We start from the raw sequence: 16,753 nt of genomic DNA on the forward strand, positions 1-16,753 counted from the left end.
AAAATACATATTTTGTTCTATTTCTGCCTCTAATTACCCTAAAAACTTTTAAAAATATACTAAACCTATATTTTCAGGGACAAGGAATCCAATGAAAGTATCAAATTAGTGCTATGGGGCATGGTAAGACACGAATCAAAGGTTTTGAATTGCAAAATACTGTCTTTATATTCGCGATAAGTTGCATAATCAAATACATGTTATCATTTTGTACAGGCAGTTAATAACATCAAAATGTGTCACAATAATTCATATCACCAAACATACACAGGCAGTCAGCAAAATCATATATACACATGCAGTCAGTATAACTTCACATCTACACAGGCAGCCAATGGCATCAAACATACACGATTACAGAATATGCCATTTAGAGTTCGTCATCACTGTCCTGTGTGTCGTATCCGACAATATAGTCCGCATCGTTTTCACAGTCCGTTCCACACAAGCAAAGGTCGGTCAAATTGATTGGCAAATCGAATTGGTCGAATGGTCGAATGGTCGATCGAAGCGATTGGTCCAATGGTCGAATTGGTCGAATTGGTCGAATCGAATTGGTCGATTGGTCGAATTGGTCGAATCGAATTGGTCGGAATTGGCAAATGTAAACATTGATTTTCTGATTTTCCATGTAATAACGTTTCCAAAAATGTATAGGTTTGCTAATCTACCATGATTTTGAACGAAAAAACATAGTCAACCTGACTATAATTAAAAACACCTCACCACCACGTAATTCAAAACACCTCACCACCACGTAATTCAAAACACCTCACCACCACGTAATTCAAAACACCTCACCACCACGTCATTTAAAACACCTCACCACCACGTAATTCAAAACACCTCACCACCACGTAATTCAAAACACCTCACCACCACGTCATTTAAAAACACCTCACCACCACGTAATTAAAAACACCTCACCACCACGTAATTCAAAACACCTCACCACCACGTAATTCAAAACACCTCACCACCACGTCATTTAAAAACACCTCACCACCACGTCATTTAAAAACACCTCTCCACCACGTCATTTAAAAACACCTCACCACCACATAATTCAAAACACCTCACCACCACGTAATTAAAAACACCTCACCACCACGTCATTTAAAAACACCTCACCACCACGTCATTTAAAAACACCTCACCACCACGTCATTTAAAAACACCTCACCACCACATAATTCAAAACACCTCATCAGTAACTAATTCAAAACACCTCACCACCACCTAATTCAAAACACCTCATCAGTAACTAATTCAAAACACCTCACCACCACGTCATTTAAAAACACCTCACCACCACGTCATTTAAAAACACCTCACCACCACGTCATTTAAAAACACCTCACCACCACATAATTCAAAACACCTCACCACCAAGTAATTCAAAACACCTCACCACCACATAATTCAAAACACCTCATCAGTAACTAATTCAAAACACCTCACCACCACCTAATTCAAAACACCTCACCACCACATAATTCAAAGCACCTCATCAGTAACTAATTCAAAACACCTCACCACCAAGTAATTCAAAACACCTCACCACCACATAATTCAAAACACCTCATCAGTAACTAATTCAAAACACCTCACCACCAAGTAATTCAAAACACCTCACCACCACATAATTCAAAACACCTCACCACCACATAATTCAAAACACCTCATCAGTAACTAATTCAAAACACCTCACCACCAAGTAATTCAAAACACCTCACCACCACCTAATTCAAAACACCTCACCACCACCTAATTAAAAACACCTCACCACCATGTGATTTAAAAACACCTCACCACCATGTGATATTAAAACACCTCACCACCACGCCATTTAAAAACACCTCACCACCACGTAATTAAAAACACCTCACCACCACGTCATTTAAAAACACCTCACCACCACGTCATTTAAAAACACCTCACCACCACATAATTCAAAACACCTCACCACCACGTAATTAAAAACACCTCACCACCACGTCATTTAAAAACACCTCACCACCACATAATTCAAAACACCTCACCACCACGTAATTCAAAACACCTCACCACCACGTCATTTAAAAACACCTCACCACCACGTCATTTAAAAACACCTCACCACCACGTAATTCAAAACACCTCACCACCACGTCATTTAAAAACACCTCACCACCACGTCATTTAAAAACACCTCACCACCACATAATTCAAAACACCTCACCACCACGTAATTAAAAACACCTCACCACCACGTCATTTAAAAACACCTCTCCACCACGTCATTTAAAAACACCTCACCACCACATAATTCAAAACACCTCACCACCACGTAATTCAAAATACCTCACCACCACGTGATTCAAAACCACCACAACCTTATTAAAAACACTTCACAACCACGGAAACAAAAGTTTGAGGGAGTCGTTAAGTGAGAGCACAGACACTGCCCAGATGTGTCGATATATAGATAAATGACTGTACCAAACAAACAAGTTGCCGTTTTGTCATGGTTTAAACCAATCATAATTCAAACAATTATTTTGCACAAATGTATTTGTAATATACGTGATATCACATTTTATAAATAATTGAAGTTGAATTATTTTTTTTGTCCCCAAAACAATTCCCAAAAAAATTTAAAAGAAAATGATAATTTTTTTTCAAAAAAATACCCTTAGGACATACCGACGGGAGAGATATGTGCATACCAGAAGTTTGGTACGATTTCACAAAAGTTTGAGAAAGTAGTTCAGTGACAACATAACACAAGACAAGACAACACAGGACAGGACAGGACAGACGCTGCACATATATATAATAAAGCATTATCTATATATATATTGTCCATGGTTTGTCTTGGAAAGACAAGTTACGTAGCTGATTAATGAATGGTCTCCAACCTGGAATTCTCCAATTAAGAATAACATGTAGGCCTATCTACTTTGATCCTGGTTATGACAGTGAGTGAGCAGCGTTTCAATATACAGTACATCGATTCATGAGATGCTTTCAAAGGCGGTGTATAATCAGAAATACAGTTCGGTAGGGCGATATATTATTGTTGTATTATTAAAATGGAAATGCTGAACAAAAAAGTATTGAATATAGGAAGCGTTTTCTGAATCTAATCGATATATGAGAAGAGGGATTGAACGAGACTCGGCATTATCTTAAGTGAAGAAGAAGAAGCAGATGCCGGCAGAGGGACGGATTTTGTTTTAAACTGTAAATTTAAACCTGCCCATTCATCCTAATGTTACTTAACGATGATACTGTATGCAGATTGCCTGTCATCTGATTGATAAAACGATGGCGAGCAGGTACAGGCCGAGCTACTTCGTATAAAGTCCCTATTTGTTGACGGACGGACGTACAGACGCACCGAGACCAGCTCCTTTTATGTTTTAGACGAATGAGTGATTTTATTTGGCAAAACCAACATGACAAAAAAGGTAAACAAACAGGTGTTGATTTTAGCCATGGATAACTTAACAAGCCAGGTAGCTCTTAAAAACAACGGTGTTTGCACGTCCAATTGCATCAATAATACCATGTTGGGAAATACAGCAATGGAATGATTACATCTGTAATTGTCATTGTGGCCCATCCGTAAAGTCCCAACCATATATTTATACATGGTGATACCTGTCCACTCGACGTACATGTTGTCAATGATGCACTTTAGGACCACAACTTTCTAACTCTGGGAAATCCTCTTTATCTCTTTGCTGATGACTTCACCCTCTGCCGTGACATCCCTCATCCTCCTGACAGACAGACAGACAGACAGACAGGCAGACAGATAGGCAGCCTCTTCCCTTCTTCAGACTGAAGGAGCTGCGCTCCAACGCGAGTCGAAAGAATTGACGCGACCAAAGACGGAATTCGCCCGAGTTGCTTTATTGAAACAAAACAGCTCAGGTATTCTGACAAGCCCGTTTATCGGGCAGCAATATATATACACATTTATGCCGGGGCGTTTGCCCGGGAAAACCGAGACCGGGCATGCCCGGGTGTCAAGGGCGAGTCCTGGAAAGGCGAGTCTGGACATGCCCGGGCGTCCTGGACGCGGCCTGGCAAGTCGAGGCTGGGCGTGCCCGAGCGCTCTGGGCGAGCCCTGGAAAGGTGAGAGCGGGCATGCCCGGACGCTCTGGGCGAGCCCTGGAAAGGCGAGTCTGGACATGCCCGGGCGTCCTGGACGTGGCCTGGCAAGTCGAGGCTGAGCGTGCCCGGGCGCTCTGGGCGAGCCCTGGAAAGGCGAGAGCGGGCATGCCCGGGTAAGACGAGACCGGGCGTGCCCGGGAGGTTCGGGCGTGCCCGGGAACAGCGAGTCCGGGCATGCCCAGGAGAGTTGCATCTGGGCCCGTCCGGACGAGCCCGGCATGGCGATCGCGCCCTGGCCGCGTCCTGGCAGGTGCAAGGCGATTGTGTACATTCAGTGGGAACCGCTACACACGCCCCTCCAGAATCGACCTGCACCGGCAGGGTCAATTTAAGGGGGGTCCGAATGACCCGGCCGAAGCGACCCCTGGAGGGTCGTGGGGGGGGGGGGGGGGTCCGATCTGGTGGTGGGTGGTCGAGCGGGGGGAACTGTGGACGGGGGGCGGCCTGGCCACGGAGGAAGGGCCAAACGTGGTGGTCGGTCGACATCCACGTGCGCCGGTTTGAGGCGATCCACAGAGATCCGGTCCGACCGGCCGCCGACGTCGACGACGAAGGACTTGTCGCCCCGTCACAGGACCCGGAAGGGCCCGTCGTACGGTGGCCGGAGTGGCCCCCGGTGCACGTCATGACGCACAAAGACGTACTCCGCTGTGCGAAGCGCCGGGGGGACGTAGGACTGGGGGCCACCGTGGCGGGACGTTGGCACGGGGGCAAATCGTCGGGCGGCTTCCTGGAGGTCCGAGCGCTGGTGTGCGGCGGACCAGGGACTGGTAGCGTCGGGCACGAAATCGCCCGGGACGTGGAGCGGCTGGCCGTAGACGAGCTTGGCGGCGGACGCCCAGAGGTCCTCCTTGGGGGCCGTGCGGAGGCCCAAAATGACCCACGGCAGCCGGTCGGTCCAACCGTCGTCCTGAAGGCCGGCCATGAGTGCGGCCTTCATGGAGCGGTGAAACCGCTCGTACAACCCGTTGGCTTGGGGGTGGTAGGCCGTGGTGCGGTGCAGCGTGACCCCCAACGAGCGGGTGACCGCGCCCCAAAGTTCGGACGTGAACTGTGGGCCGCGGTCGGACGAGATGTCCGCTGGTGCGCCGAAGCGCGCGACCCAGGTGGCGATGAACGCCTGCGCCACGTCGGCGGTGGTGGTGGAGGTGAGGGGCACGGCCTCCGGCCACCTGGTGGTCCTGTCCACCATGGTGAGCAGGTGGGTGAACCCCCGCGATGGGGGCAGGGGACCCACCAGGTCCACGTGGACGTGGTCGAAACGCCGTGCAGGCACGGTGAAAGGGGCTAGCGGGGCCTGGGTGTGGCGGTGGACCTTGGCCCGCTGGCAGGCCGTGCAGGCGTTGGCCCAGTCGCGGACGTTCCGTCGAAGGCCGTGCCAGACGAAACGCGCCGACACCAGCTTCTGAGAAGCTTTCCGGCCCGGGTGAGAAAGGCCGTGGATGGAGGCGAAGATGCGGCGCTGCCAGGAAACGGGCACGATGGGGCGAGGCTGGCCCTGGGAGACGTCGCAGAGCAGGACGGTGCCCGCGAAGGGGATGTTGGCCAGGCGGAGGCCCGTGTCCGCCGCCCGGAGGGCCTGCACCGAGGTGTCGGTGGTCTGGTCGGCCGCCATGAGCGCGAAGTCCACGCCGAGGTGGACCGCGTTCGCGCTGGCCCGAGAAAGACAGTCGGCCACGGCGTTGTCTTTGCCGGCGACGTGCCGGATGTCCGTGGTGAATTCCGACACGGCGGAGAGGTGGCGCTGCTGGCGGGCCGACCACGGCCCCGTGACTTTGGCCATTGCGTAGACCAACGGCTTGTGGTCGACGAAAGCCGTGAACGGGCGGCCCTCCAGGAGGTGTCGGAAATGGCGAACGGCCAGGAATAGACCGAGCAGCTCGCAGTCGAACGTGCTGTATTTTAACTCGTTCGGCCGGAGTTGCCGGCTGTAAAAAGCGAGTGGCTGCCAAACCCTGTCCACCCATTGTTCATGGACGGCGCCCACCGCGTAGTTGGAGGCGTCCGTAGTGAGGGCGATGGGCGCGTTGAGCACCGGGTGAGCCAGCAGCGTTGCGTCGGCGAGGGCCCGTTTTGCGCTCGCGAAGGCCGCGTCCATGGCCGCGGACCAAACGATGTCATGCTTGGCCGGCTTGCCCCGGAGGGCCTCGTAAAGGGGCCGCATGAGCTGAGCAGCGCGGGGCACGAATCGGTGATAAAAATTCACCATGCCGAGGAACTCTTGTAGGGCCTTGATGGAACGGGGACGCGGGAACGTGGTGATGGCCTCGACCTTGGTCGGCAGCGGCACGGCCCCGGTCTTGGTGATGCGGTGGCCCAAAAAGTCAATGGTCGTCGTGCCGAAGTGGCATTTGGCCAGGTTGACAATTAAGCCGTGCTCGCTGAGGCGACCGAACGGTGTTCGGAGGTGGAGGAGGTGCTCGGCGCGGGACGTGCTGGTGACGAGGATGTCGTCCAGATAGACGAAAAGAAATGGCAGGTCGCGCAGCATGCCATCCATTAAGCGCTGGAACGCCTGGGCCGCGTTCTTGAGGCCAAACGGCATCCTCAAAAATTCGAACAGGCCGAACAGCGTGATGACGGCCGTCTTCGGGACGTCGGCCGCCCGGACAGGTACCTGGTATCCCTGTATCAGGTCAATTTTGGAAAATATGACCCGTCCCGCCAAACGGGCGGAAAAGTCCTGGATGTGCGGGATTGGGTACCTGTCGGGGGTGGTAGCGTCGTTGAGGCGGCGGTAGTCGCCACACGGGCGCCATCCGCCCTCCGGCTTTGGCACGATGTGCAGTGGTGAGGCCCACGCGCTATTGGAGCGCCGCACAATGCCGAGGTGCTCCAACGCGTCGAACTCGGCCTTTGCCACGGCGAGCTTGGCCGGGTCGAGGCGCGTAGACCGGCGGGCCCGTAGTGGGTATGTGGTGCTCGATCCCATGCCGCACTGCGACGGCCGAAAACGTCTGCCGCGTGAGGGCCGGGAATTCCGCGAGCAGGCGAGCGAACTCGTTCACCGTCGGGAGGGCGCACGCCAGTTCGGTCGGTGCGGAGCTGCTCATCGTGCACGCCAGGGAGCTGAAGGTCTCGGCGTTGACAAGGCGACGTCATTTGACGTCGACCAGCAGCCCGTGCGCGCAGAGGAAGTCGGCGCCGAGCAAAGCCATGGGGACGCAGGCGGTCACAAAGGTCCACTGAAAGCGCTGGCTGCCGAAGCAGAGGGTGACGTCGCACGGGCCGAAAGTGCGTATGGCCAAGCCATTAGCAGCGACCAAAGAGGGTCCGCAAACGGCGTCCCGCCTGTCCTGCTCGGAGGCGGGTATGATGCTCAGTTGGGCGCCGGTGTCACAAAGGAAACGCCGCCCGGACGCTTTGTCCCGAATAAAAAGCAAGTTGCCCGAGTGGCCGGCGCTCATGTCTGGGAATGAACGCCGGCCCGGCCGTTTCCCGACTTGCCGAAAGTGCACGGGGGTCGGCACGTCCGAGCCTTGTGTCCGAACCTGGCGTGGTAATAACACCACGCCTGGTCAGGTGGAGGCCCCGGCCGTCGTGTCGGAAGCGGTCGGCGCGGCGTGGCGGCCGCCAGTTGCACCGGCAGTTCGGCCTCCAACAGTGCAGGGCGCTCGGGCGTCGTGGGCGTTGCCTCGGACGGCGGCAGGCTCCAGGTAGCCGCGCCGATGTGTTGGCCCGCCGAGGAGATCTTATCGGCTTCCCTGGCGAGGGCGCGGGGATCGGTGATCGACGTGCCAGCCAGGGCGAGGCGTACCGGGTGAGGCAGCTGGCGAAGGAACAGCTCGCGGAACAGAAAATCCGGAGAGTGCTCACCGAGCAACGAGAGCATATAGTCCATGCGCTCGGACGGGCGCGTGTCGCCGAGCTCGGGCAGGTCGAGCAGGCGCCATGCGCGTGCCGCCGGTGAGAGGGCGAAAGCGTCGAGGAGGAGCGTCTTCAGCGCATCATACGTGTCAGCAGCCGGCGGGTGCTCGAGGAGGCTCAGGGCGCGGGCCGCGGTGGTGGAACCGAGCGCTGCCACGACGTGGTGGAAGCGGGTGTCGTCCGCGGTTATGCCTCGCAGGACGAACTGGGAGTCCGCCTGGGCGAACCAAACAACCGTGTGAGCCTCCCAGAAGGTAGGCAGTTTAAGAGTCACTGCCGTGTCCATGTCGGTAGGTCACCAGTGAAGGAGCTGTGCTCCAACGCGAGTCGAAAGAATTGACGCGACCAAAGACGGAATTCGTCCGAGTTGCTTTATTGAAACAAAACAGCTCAGGTATTCTGACAAGCCCGTTTATCGGGCAGCAATATATAGACACATTTATGCCGGGGCGTTTGCCCGGGAAAACCGAGACCGGGCATGCCCGGGTGTCAAGGGCGAGTCCTGGAAAGGCGAGTCTGGACATGCCCGGGCATCCTGGATGCGGCCTGGCAAGTCGAGGCTGGGCGTGCCCGAGTGCTCTGGGCGAGCCCTGGAAAGGCGAGAGCGGGCATGCCCGGACGCTCTGGGCGAGCCCTGGAAAGGCGAGTCTGGACATGCCTGGGCGTCCTGGACGCGGCCTGGCAAGTCGAGGCTGGGCGTGCCCGGGCGCTCTGGGCGAGCCCTGGAAAGGCGAGAGCGGGCATGCCTGGGAAAGACGAGACCGGGCGTGCCCGGGAGGTTCGGGCGTGCCCGGGAACAGCGAGTCCGGGCATGCCCAGGAGAGGTGCGTCTGGGCCCGTCCGGACGAGCCCGGCATGGCGATCGCGCCCTGGCCGCGTCCTGGTAGGTGCAAGGCGATTGTGTACATTCAGCGGGAACTGCTACAAGACCTTCATAAAATCACGCAATGGTCAAACACCAACTTGACGTTCAGCATTTAAAAGGAAAGATCACGAAAAATTCCCATCGTTTGGAATCCATAGGGAGGAGGAAAGCCTCCTAAGGAAATGCCCTGCAAACCCTCCCAACCACTTTCTCAACAACCATCTCAAAGAGGTTCAGTCACTCAAACTCTTGGGTCTCACTTCCAGCCATGATCTCTCTTGGGCAAGCTTGGGCCTCCAAATCCAGCCGCCGACTGGACATCCTCCGTCATGCAAAGTCCTTCCTGGGCACACCTGAGCTCCTACCCACTGACAAGGCTTTCATCCGTAGCTTGATGGAGTACAGCTCTCCCCTCTGAGCTGGCTATCCTGCCTCACATCTTGCTCAGTTCGATGCCATGGAAACCAAGGCCTTCAAGATCATGGGAATCTCTCCTGATGAAGCTGGCTCTATAGGTGTGTCACTTTGCCATTTTCAACACATCGGTGGTCTCTGCGTCTTCTTCTGCCTCTGCTCTGGTCTTGCACCGTCTGCCCTCTCTGTGCTTTATCTGCCCCACTCCCCAGGTATCTGCAGAATGCACGTGGTCCACCAGAAAACCCCCTCCTCGTGAAATTGCCTAAATCTAGAAACACTTCTCACCCCCACCCATTTTCTCTTGTTTTTCCCACCTGTGGAACCAACTTACAAGCTCTCTTCAATCTCATTCTGCCCTCCAGGTCTTCAAAACAGCTCAAGTCATCCCCCATCCAAAGCCTTGCTCTTTTCTACACCTGTTAAACCACCTCCATTTTGCTTCTGTATCCATCTTGCCATTCTCCACGACCCCTCATCGTTACCTGCATCCCTTGTTTGTCCATCTCTGTGTCCTTTCACCCTTCTGCAGTTGCTCTTGTTCTGTTGCGTCCTGATCCGTTTTGTGGTCTAGCTCCTCCATGACCCTTCACTCCGTATAAAATACATCACTCGCATGAGCCGACCTGCACAATGAGAACAAGATCATCTGATTTGGTCGATGACAACATGTGTACAATCAGCCATTGCAAACTTGTCTATGATCATTTGTAGACCGGAGTTATTGCTCATTTCTATGGTTAACTTAGAGAGTCTAGACCTTTTCACATGACAATTCATGTTTGGTTTCCATTTATGTCATGTCGTTCATGATATTCGCAGATCAATTTGATGATCCTCTTCATCCAGAACAGGAGAATGTGTGAGCGTTCCATACACCAATATACACACCTTGAAACATGTTGCTTCATTATTTCGTGACGAATGTAATAACCTTGTAGGGTAGTTGGAGGGTCGCAGATGGACACCATGACACCGGTCAGACTTTGCCCATTCAAGTTGCGCTCATCATCCTTGAGGCATGACAGGTGGTTGTCGCAGAAAATGTATGAACAGGTATGGAATACTGGAATAGGTGCACGTCAAGAAATTGAAGGAGACCAAATCGGAGTTATCATTTGAACATGACCAAACGAACACCTGATACTGTACAAGTAATCGGTTACATACGTGTCCACCAAAGTGTTGCGGAGGTAATGCACACAGCATTGAGGTGTCTAGTCTGCGGTGATTCTTGGCCTGACCTGGTGATTGGTGATTCGTCACAAAGTGTGTCGTCCGACGGTTGGACGTTGAGCAGGGCATTCCATCTGCCAGCATTAGTTAACACGTGTGAAAGATCCCTCATGTTGTCTTTGTCGGAGAGTCGGCGACTTATTAGCGGAACTTTAAACGAGTTTCACTTTCCTCCCATCTTCAGTTGTACGTCAGAGGCCTAAACGGGGCGATTCGTGAAAGACTTGGGACAAAAAGGTTCCTCCGCCGATCCCACAATGTCAATAAGGTCGGAATAATTGGGACCCTTGGACAAGTAGTAGTAGGATAATTGGGACCCTTGGACAAGTAGTAGTGGAACAATTGGGACCCTTGGACAAGTAGTAGTGGAATAATTGGGACCCTTGGACAAGTAATAGTGGAATAATTGGGACCCTTGGACAAGTAGTAGTGGAATAATTGGGACCCTTGGACAAGTAGTAGTGGAATAATTGGGACCCTTGGACAAGTAGTAGTGGAATAATTGGGACCCTTGGACAAGTACTCGTGGAATAATTGGGACCCTTGGACAAGTAGTAGTGGAATAATTGGGACCCTTGGACAAGTAGTAGTGGAATAATTGGGACCCTTGGACAAGTACTCGTGGAATAATTGGGACCCTTGGACAAGTAGTAGTGGAATAATTGGGACCCTTGGACAAGTAATAGTGGAATAATTGGGACCCTTGGACAAGTAATAGTGGAATAATTGGGACCATTGGACAAGTAATAGTGGAATAATTGGGACCCTTGGACAAGTAGTAGTGGAATAATTGGGACCCTTGGACAAGTAGTAGTGGAATAATTGGGACCCTTGGACAAGTACTCGTGGAATAATTGGGACCCTTGGACAAGTAGTAGTGGAATAATTGGGACCCTTGGACAAGTAATAGTGGAAAAATTGGGACCCTTGGACAAGTAATAGTGGAATAATTGGGACCATTGGACAAGTAATAGTGGAATAATTGGGACCCTTGGACAAGTAGTAGTGGAATAATTGGGACCCTTGGACAAGTACTCGTGGAATAATTGGGACCATTGGACAAGTAGTAGAAGAATAATTGGGACCCTTGGACAAGTAGTAGTGGAATAATTGGGACCCTTGGACAAGTAGTAGTGGAATAATTGGGACGCTTGGACAAGTAGTAGTAGAATAATTGGAACCCTTGGACAAGTAGTAGTGGAATAATTGGGACCCTTGGACAAGTAGTAGTGGAATAATTGGGACCCTTGGACAAGTACTCGTGGAATAATTGGGACCCTTGGACAAGTAGTAGTGCAATAATTGGGACCCTTGGACAAGTAGTAGTGGAATAATTGGGACCCTTGGACAAGTAGTAGTAGAATAATTGGGACGCTTGGACAAGTAGTAGTGGAATAATTGGGACCCTTGGACAAGTACTCGTGGAATAATTGGGACCCTTGGACAAGTAGTAGTGGAATAATTGGGACCCTTGGACAAGTAGTAGTGGAATAATTGGGACCCTTGGACAAGTACTCGTGGAATAATTGGGACCCTTGGACAAGTAGTAGCGGAATAATTGGGACCCTTGGACAAGTAGTAGTGGAATAATTGGGACCCTTGGACAAGTAGTAGTAGAATAATTGGGACCCTTGGACAAGTAGTAGTGGAATAATTGGGACCCTTGGACAAGTACTCGTGGAATAATTGGGACCCTTGGACAAGTAGTAGTGGAATAATTGGGACCCTTGGACAAGTAGTAGTGGAATAATTGGGACCATTGGACAAGTAGTAGTAGAATAATTGGGACCCTTGGACAAGTAGTAGTGGAATAATTGGGACCCTTGGACAAGTAGTAGTGGAATAATTGGGACCCTTGGACAAGTAGTAGTGGAATAATTGGGACGCTTGGACAAGTAGTAGTAGAATAATTGGAACCCTTGGACAAGTAGTAGTGGAATAATTGGGACCCTTGGACAAGTAGTCGTGGAATAATTGGGACCATTGGACAAGTAGTAGTAGAATAATTGGGACCCTTGGTCAAGTAGTAGTGGAATAATTGGGACCCTTGGACAAGTAGTAGTAGGATAATTGGGACCCTTGGACAAGTAGTAGTGGAATAATTGGGACCCTTGGACAAGTAGTCGTGGAATAATTGGGACCATTGGACAAGTAGTAGTAGAATAATTGGGACCCTTGGACAAGTAGTAGTGGAATAATTGGGACCCTTGGACAAGTACTCGTGGAATAATTGGGACCCTTGGACAAGTAGTAGTGGAACAATTGGGACCCTTAGACAAGTACTCGTGGAATAATTGGGACCATTGGACAAGTAGTAGTAGAATAATTGGGACCCTTGGACAAGTAGTAGTGGAATAATTGGGACCCTTGGACAAGTAGTAGTAGAATAATTGGGACCCTTGGACAAGTAGTAGTGGAATAATTGGGACGCTTGGACAAGTAGTAGTAGAATAATTGGAACCCTTGGACAAGTAGTAGTGGAATAATTGGGACCCTTGGACAAGTAGTAGTAGGATAATTGGGACCCTTGAACAAGTAGTAGTGGAATAATTGGGACCCTTGGACAAGTAGTAGTGGAATAATTGGGACCCTTGAACAAGTAGTAGTGGAATAATTGGGACCCTTGGACAAGTAGTAGTGGAATAATTGGGACCCTTGGACAAGTAGTAGTGGAATAATTGGGACCCTTGGACAAGTAGTAGTAGAATAATTGGGACCCTTGGACAAGTAGTAGTGGAATAATTGGGACCCTTGGACAAGTAATAGTGGAATAATTGGGACCCTTGAACAAGGAGTAGTACAATAATTGTGACCCTTGGACAAGTAGTACTAGAATAATTGGGACCCTTGGACAAGTAGTACTAGAATAATTGGGACCCTTGGACAAGTAGTAGTGGAATAATTGGGACCTTTGGACAAGTAATAGTGGAATAATTGGGACCCTTGAACAAGTAGTAGTAGAATAATTGGGACCCTTGGACAAGTCGTAGTGGAATAATTGGGACCCTTGGACAAGTCGTAGTGGAATAATTGAGACCCTTGGACAAGTAATAGTGGAATAATTGGGACCCTTGGACAAGTAGTAGTGGAATAATTGGGACCCTTGGACAAGTAGTAGTAGGATAATTGGGACCCTTGGACAAGTAGTAGTGGAATAATTGGGACCCTTGGACAAATAGCAGTATAATAATTGGGACCCTTGGACAAGTAGTAGTGGAATAATTGGGACCCTTGGACAAATAGCAGTAGCATAATTGGGACCCTTGCACAAGTAGTAGTAGAATAATTGGGACCCTTGGACAAGTAGTAGTGGAATAATTGGGAACGTGGACAAGTAATAATGGAATAATTTGGACCCTTGGACAAGTAATAGTGGAATAATTGGGACCCTTGGACAAGTAGTAGTAGAATAATTGGGACCCTTGGACAAGTAGTAGTAGAATAATTGGAACCCTTGGACAAGTAGTAGTAGAATAATTGGGACCCTTGGACAAGTAGTAATAGAATAATTTGCACATTTTGACATGAGCTAACTATAATTCACCAAATGTCCGTCCGTCTGTCTGTCTGTCCGTCTGTCCGTTCGAAGGTACCGTAAAAACTGCTGAACCGATCTCAACGATATTTTGGGTGGATAATCCTGGGATCTCCAGGAGTAAAATAGGCTATTTACTTTTCCCAATTTCAGCTTTAGTCTCCAGCATTCTCAGGTTTGGATTCCCGCATAACATTCGCGTTCGCATGATGTTCATTGTTCTCATTGTGACGATGTTGTTTTCCCGGGTGCCGCACAAACGGCTGCACCAATTGCTGCACAGCTGCACCGATCGGACTCGGTGACCTCGGACAAAGACCTTTTATAAGGACACGGGTTTAATCCCTGCTTGAGAGAATTCTAACCCATTTCAACTGAAGGAAACACGTATCGGGAGTACATACGACATGGCGATTGTGAACACGATTATCGATCACGATTCACGATCACGATCATCACGATCATAGTGTATCGATCACTGTGGGACATTTGGTGAATTATAGTAAGATACTGTTTTGATTTTGATGATTTGTGTGTGATATGATTCAACGGATGTTTATATGAATCGTTTAAAATAAAAAACCCTTCAATTTCTGATATTTTACCTTTTCATTTGGGCCTCCCAATTGAAGCCCCACCCGTAGGGCGGGTACCGTTGCTAGTTTATAATAATTGTTTTACTGGGGTTTCCTTGTTTGCATGTATGACCCGGGATGACCCTAATGGCCGCTTCGCCAAAAGGCATATTTGAGGCATGTTTTTTGTGGCCGGATGCCCTTCCTAACAGCACCACAGAATCAGCTGTGGGCCTACAGTCCCAAATTCTAAGTAACAGTCCCAAATCTCTGCCTATAGAGACTTACCATGCAGGGCAGCAGGGGGATTTGCAATCAGAGTTTCCTTAATAGTTGGGTGGATATGTGACAAAATATCAGAAAGATGTTCACCTCTGGCAGGAAGCATAAAAATTGGTATATAAGGGTTTTAAGGTATGCTGAATTGAAATAGATGTGGAGACATTTGATAGGATCAACGTAACGTTCTCCAAAATGCGGTTTTGGGGGACGGGGTGTGTTTGCATTTTTTTTCCAATTTCGCGCTATTCACGGTAGAAGGGTACAGTTGGTTCTTGGCCTGCCATCTTATTGTGGCTTCAATGATCATTTAGCAGCATACATTACTGGAATGGGTATATAAATACCTCTAATATGGTATATTACTTATCACATTGTGTTAGTTATCTCACTCTACATGGACTCTCAACCATAACTGGTGGCATCAACTGCACTGCGAAATGAGAAAAATTTCGATTTCTTTAAATGTGCCGCAATTTAATAAATTTCAAAATACACCTGCATGTATATTTATTCCAATCCATGCTAAATTGAATATCAGTCCCAAATAAGTAATATAGACAGTGTTTCTCTGGGAACATGTAGTGTTATGTGCTATGCTACTGGTAGTCGAAAATTGCAAAAAGACATATACTTTTTTTTCTCTTTTTGGAAGTTAGATGTGTGGGCAGTAATATACGTATGTATTCTGTTCAGAAAGTTGACAACAGACAGATATGGAAAGACTTCTTTAATTCACAAAAAGATGTAATATGCAACATAGTATAAGCATGAAATTTGGTAACAAACATACAGAGCCCTTGATCGCCTACTTGATCGCCTACATTTACCCACAATGTCAGTTTCTTGTTAATTTTCTAAATGCCTGAATATACCCCATGGCTGCTCAAACATAGGCAACAATGTATGACAGGGGAATTTTAAGATACCAATTACTCTGTTACGCAAGTTATCGATATTTAGAAATATACCAGAAATAAAGCGAACCAGCTGAATTTCATAGAACCAGACAAAATAAAGTCTATGGTTAAACAGTCCACAAGTGCACCTCTATAAGTTATATGTCAAGGACAATGTTAATTAATAAATAAATAAAAATACTTTATTTGTACATAACAAATGTACATGTTGTGTTATGTTATGATTGTGTGTTCTATAATAGACGGACATATCTGTATAACACAATGGACATGTAAATAAGACGTAAACCTCTAACAAGAACATTCTCAACCAATTCTCTGACATCATCAAAAATTAGTACCACGTTGAATGGCTGTCAAATGTCAAATGTCAAAAATGTCAAAAGTCAAATGTCTCCACATCTATTTCAATTCAGCATACCTTAAAACCCTTATACAGTATACCAATTTTTATGCTTCCTGCCAGAGGTGAGCATCTTTTTCACATATCCGCCCAACTATTAAATGTAGTTGGACCAACAACCAAGGACAAAGAGACACACTCGGCCTTCTTTTTACTCACAGAGCTATCCGGCGGTCATAGCTAAAAGAACCGAGTGGTAAACCACGTCGCGCACCCCACGTCGTGCACCCCACGTCGCGCACCCCACGTCGCGCACCCCACGTCGCGCACCCCACGTCACGCACCCCACTAGTCGCACCCCACTAGTCGCACCCCACTAGTCGCACCCCACTAGTCGCACCGCACTAGTCGCACCCCACGAGTCGCACCCCACTAGTCGCACCCCACTAGTCGCACCGCACTAGTCGCACCCCACGAGTCGCACCCCACTAGTCGCACCCCACTAGTCCCACCCCACTAGTCGCACCCCACTAGTCGCACCCCACTAGTCGCACC

The 16,753-nt window shown here is 49.4% G+C and overlaps 1 protein-coding gene across 1 annotated transcript in view; it reads left to right on the forward strand.

Moving 5' to 3' along the window:
- Positions 1-16,753, forward strand: part of LOC137422422 (phospholipid-transporting ATPase IC-like) — a 312,955-nt gene that overhangs the window by 88,966 nt on the left and 207,236 nt on the right. The gene's annotated exons all lie outside the window — the stretch shown is intronic.

Source organism: Myxine glutinosa, chromosome 2 (assembly GCF_964187855.1).
Source record: "Myxine glutinosa chromosome 2, kmMyxGlut1.1, whole genome shotgun sequence".
Lineage (NCBI taxonomy): Eukaryota > Metazoa > Chordata > Myxini > Myxiniformes > Myxinidae > Myxine > Myxine glutinosa.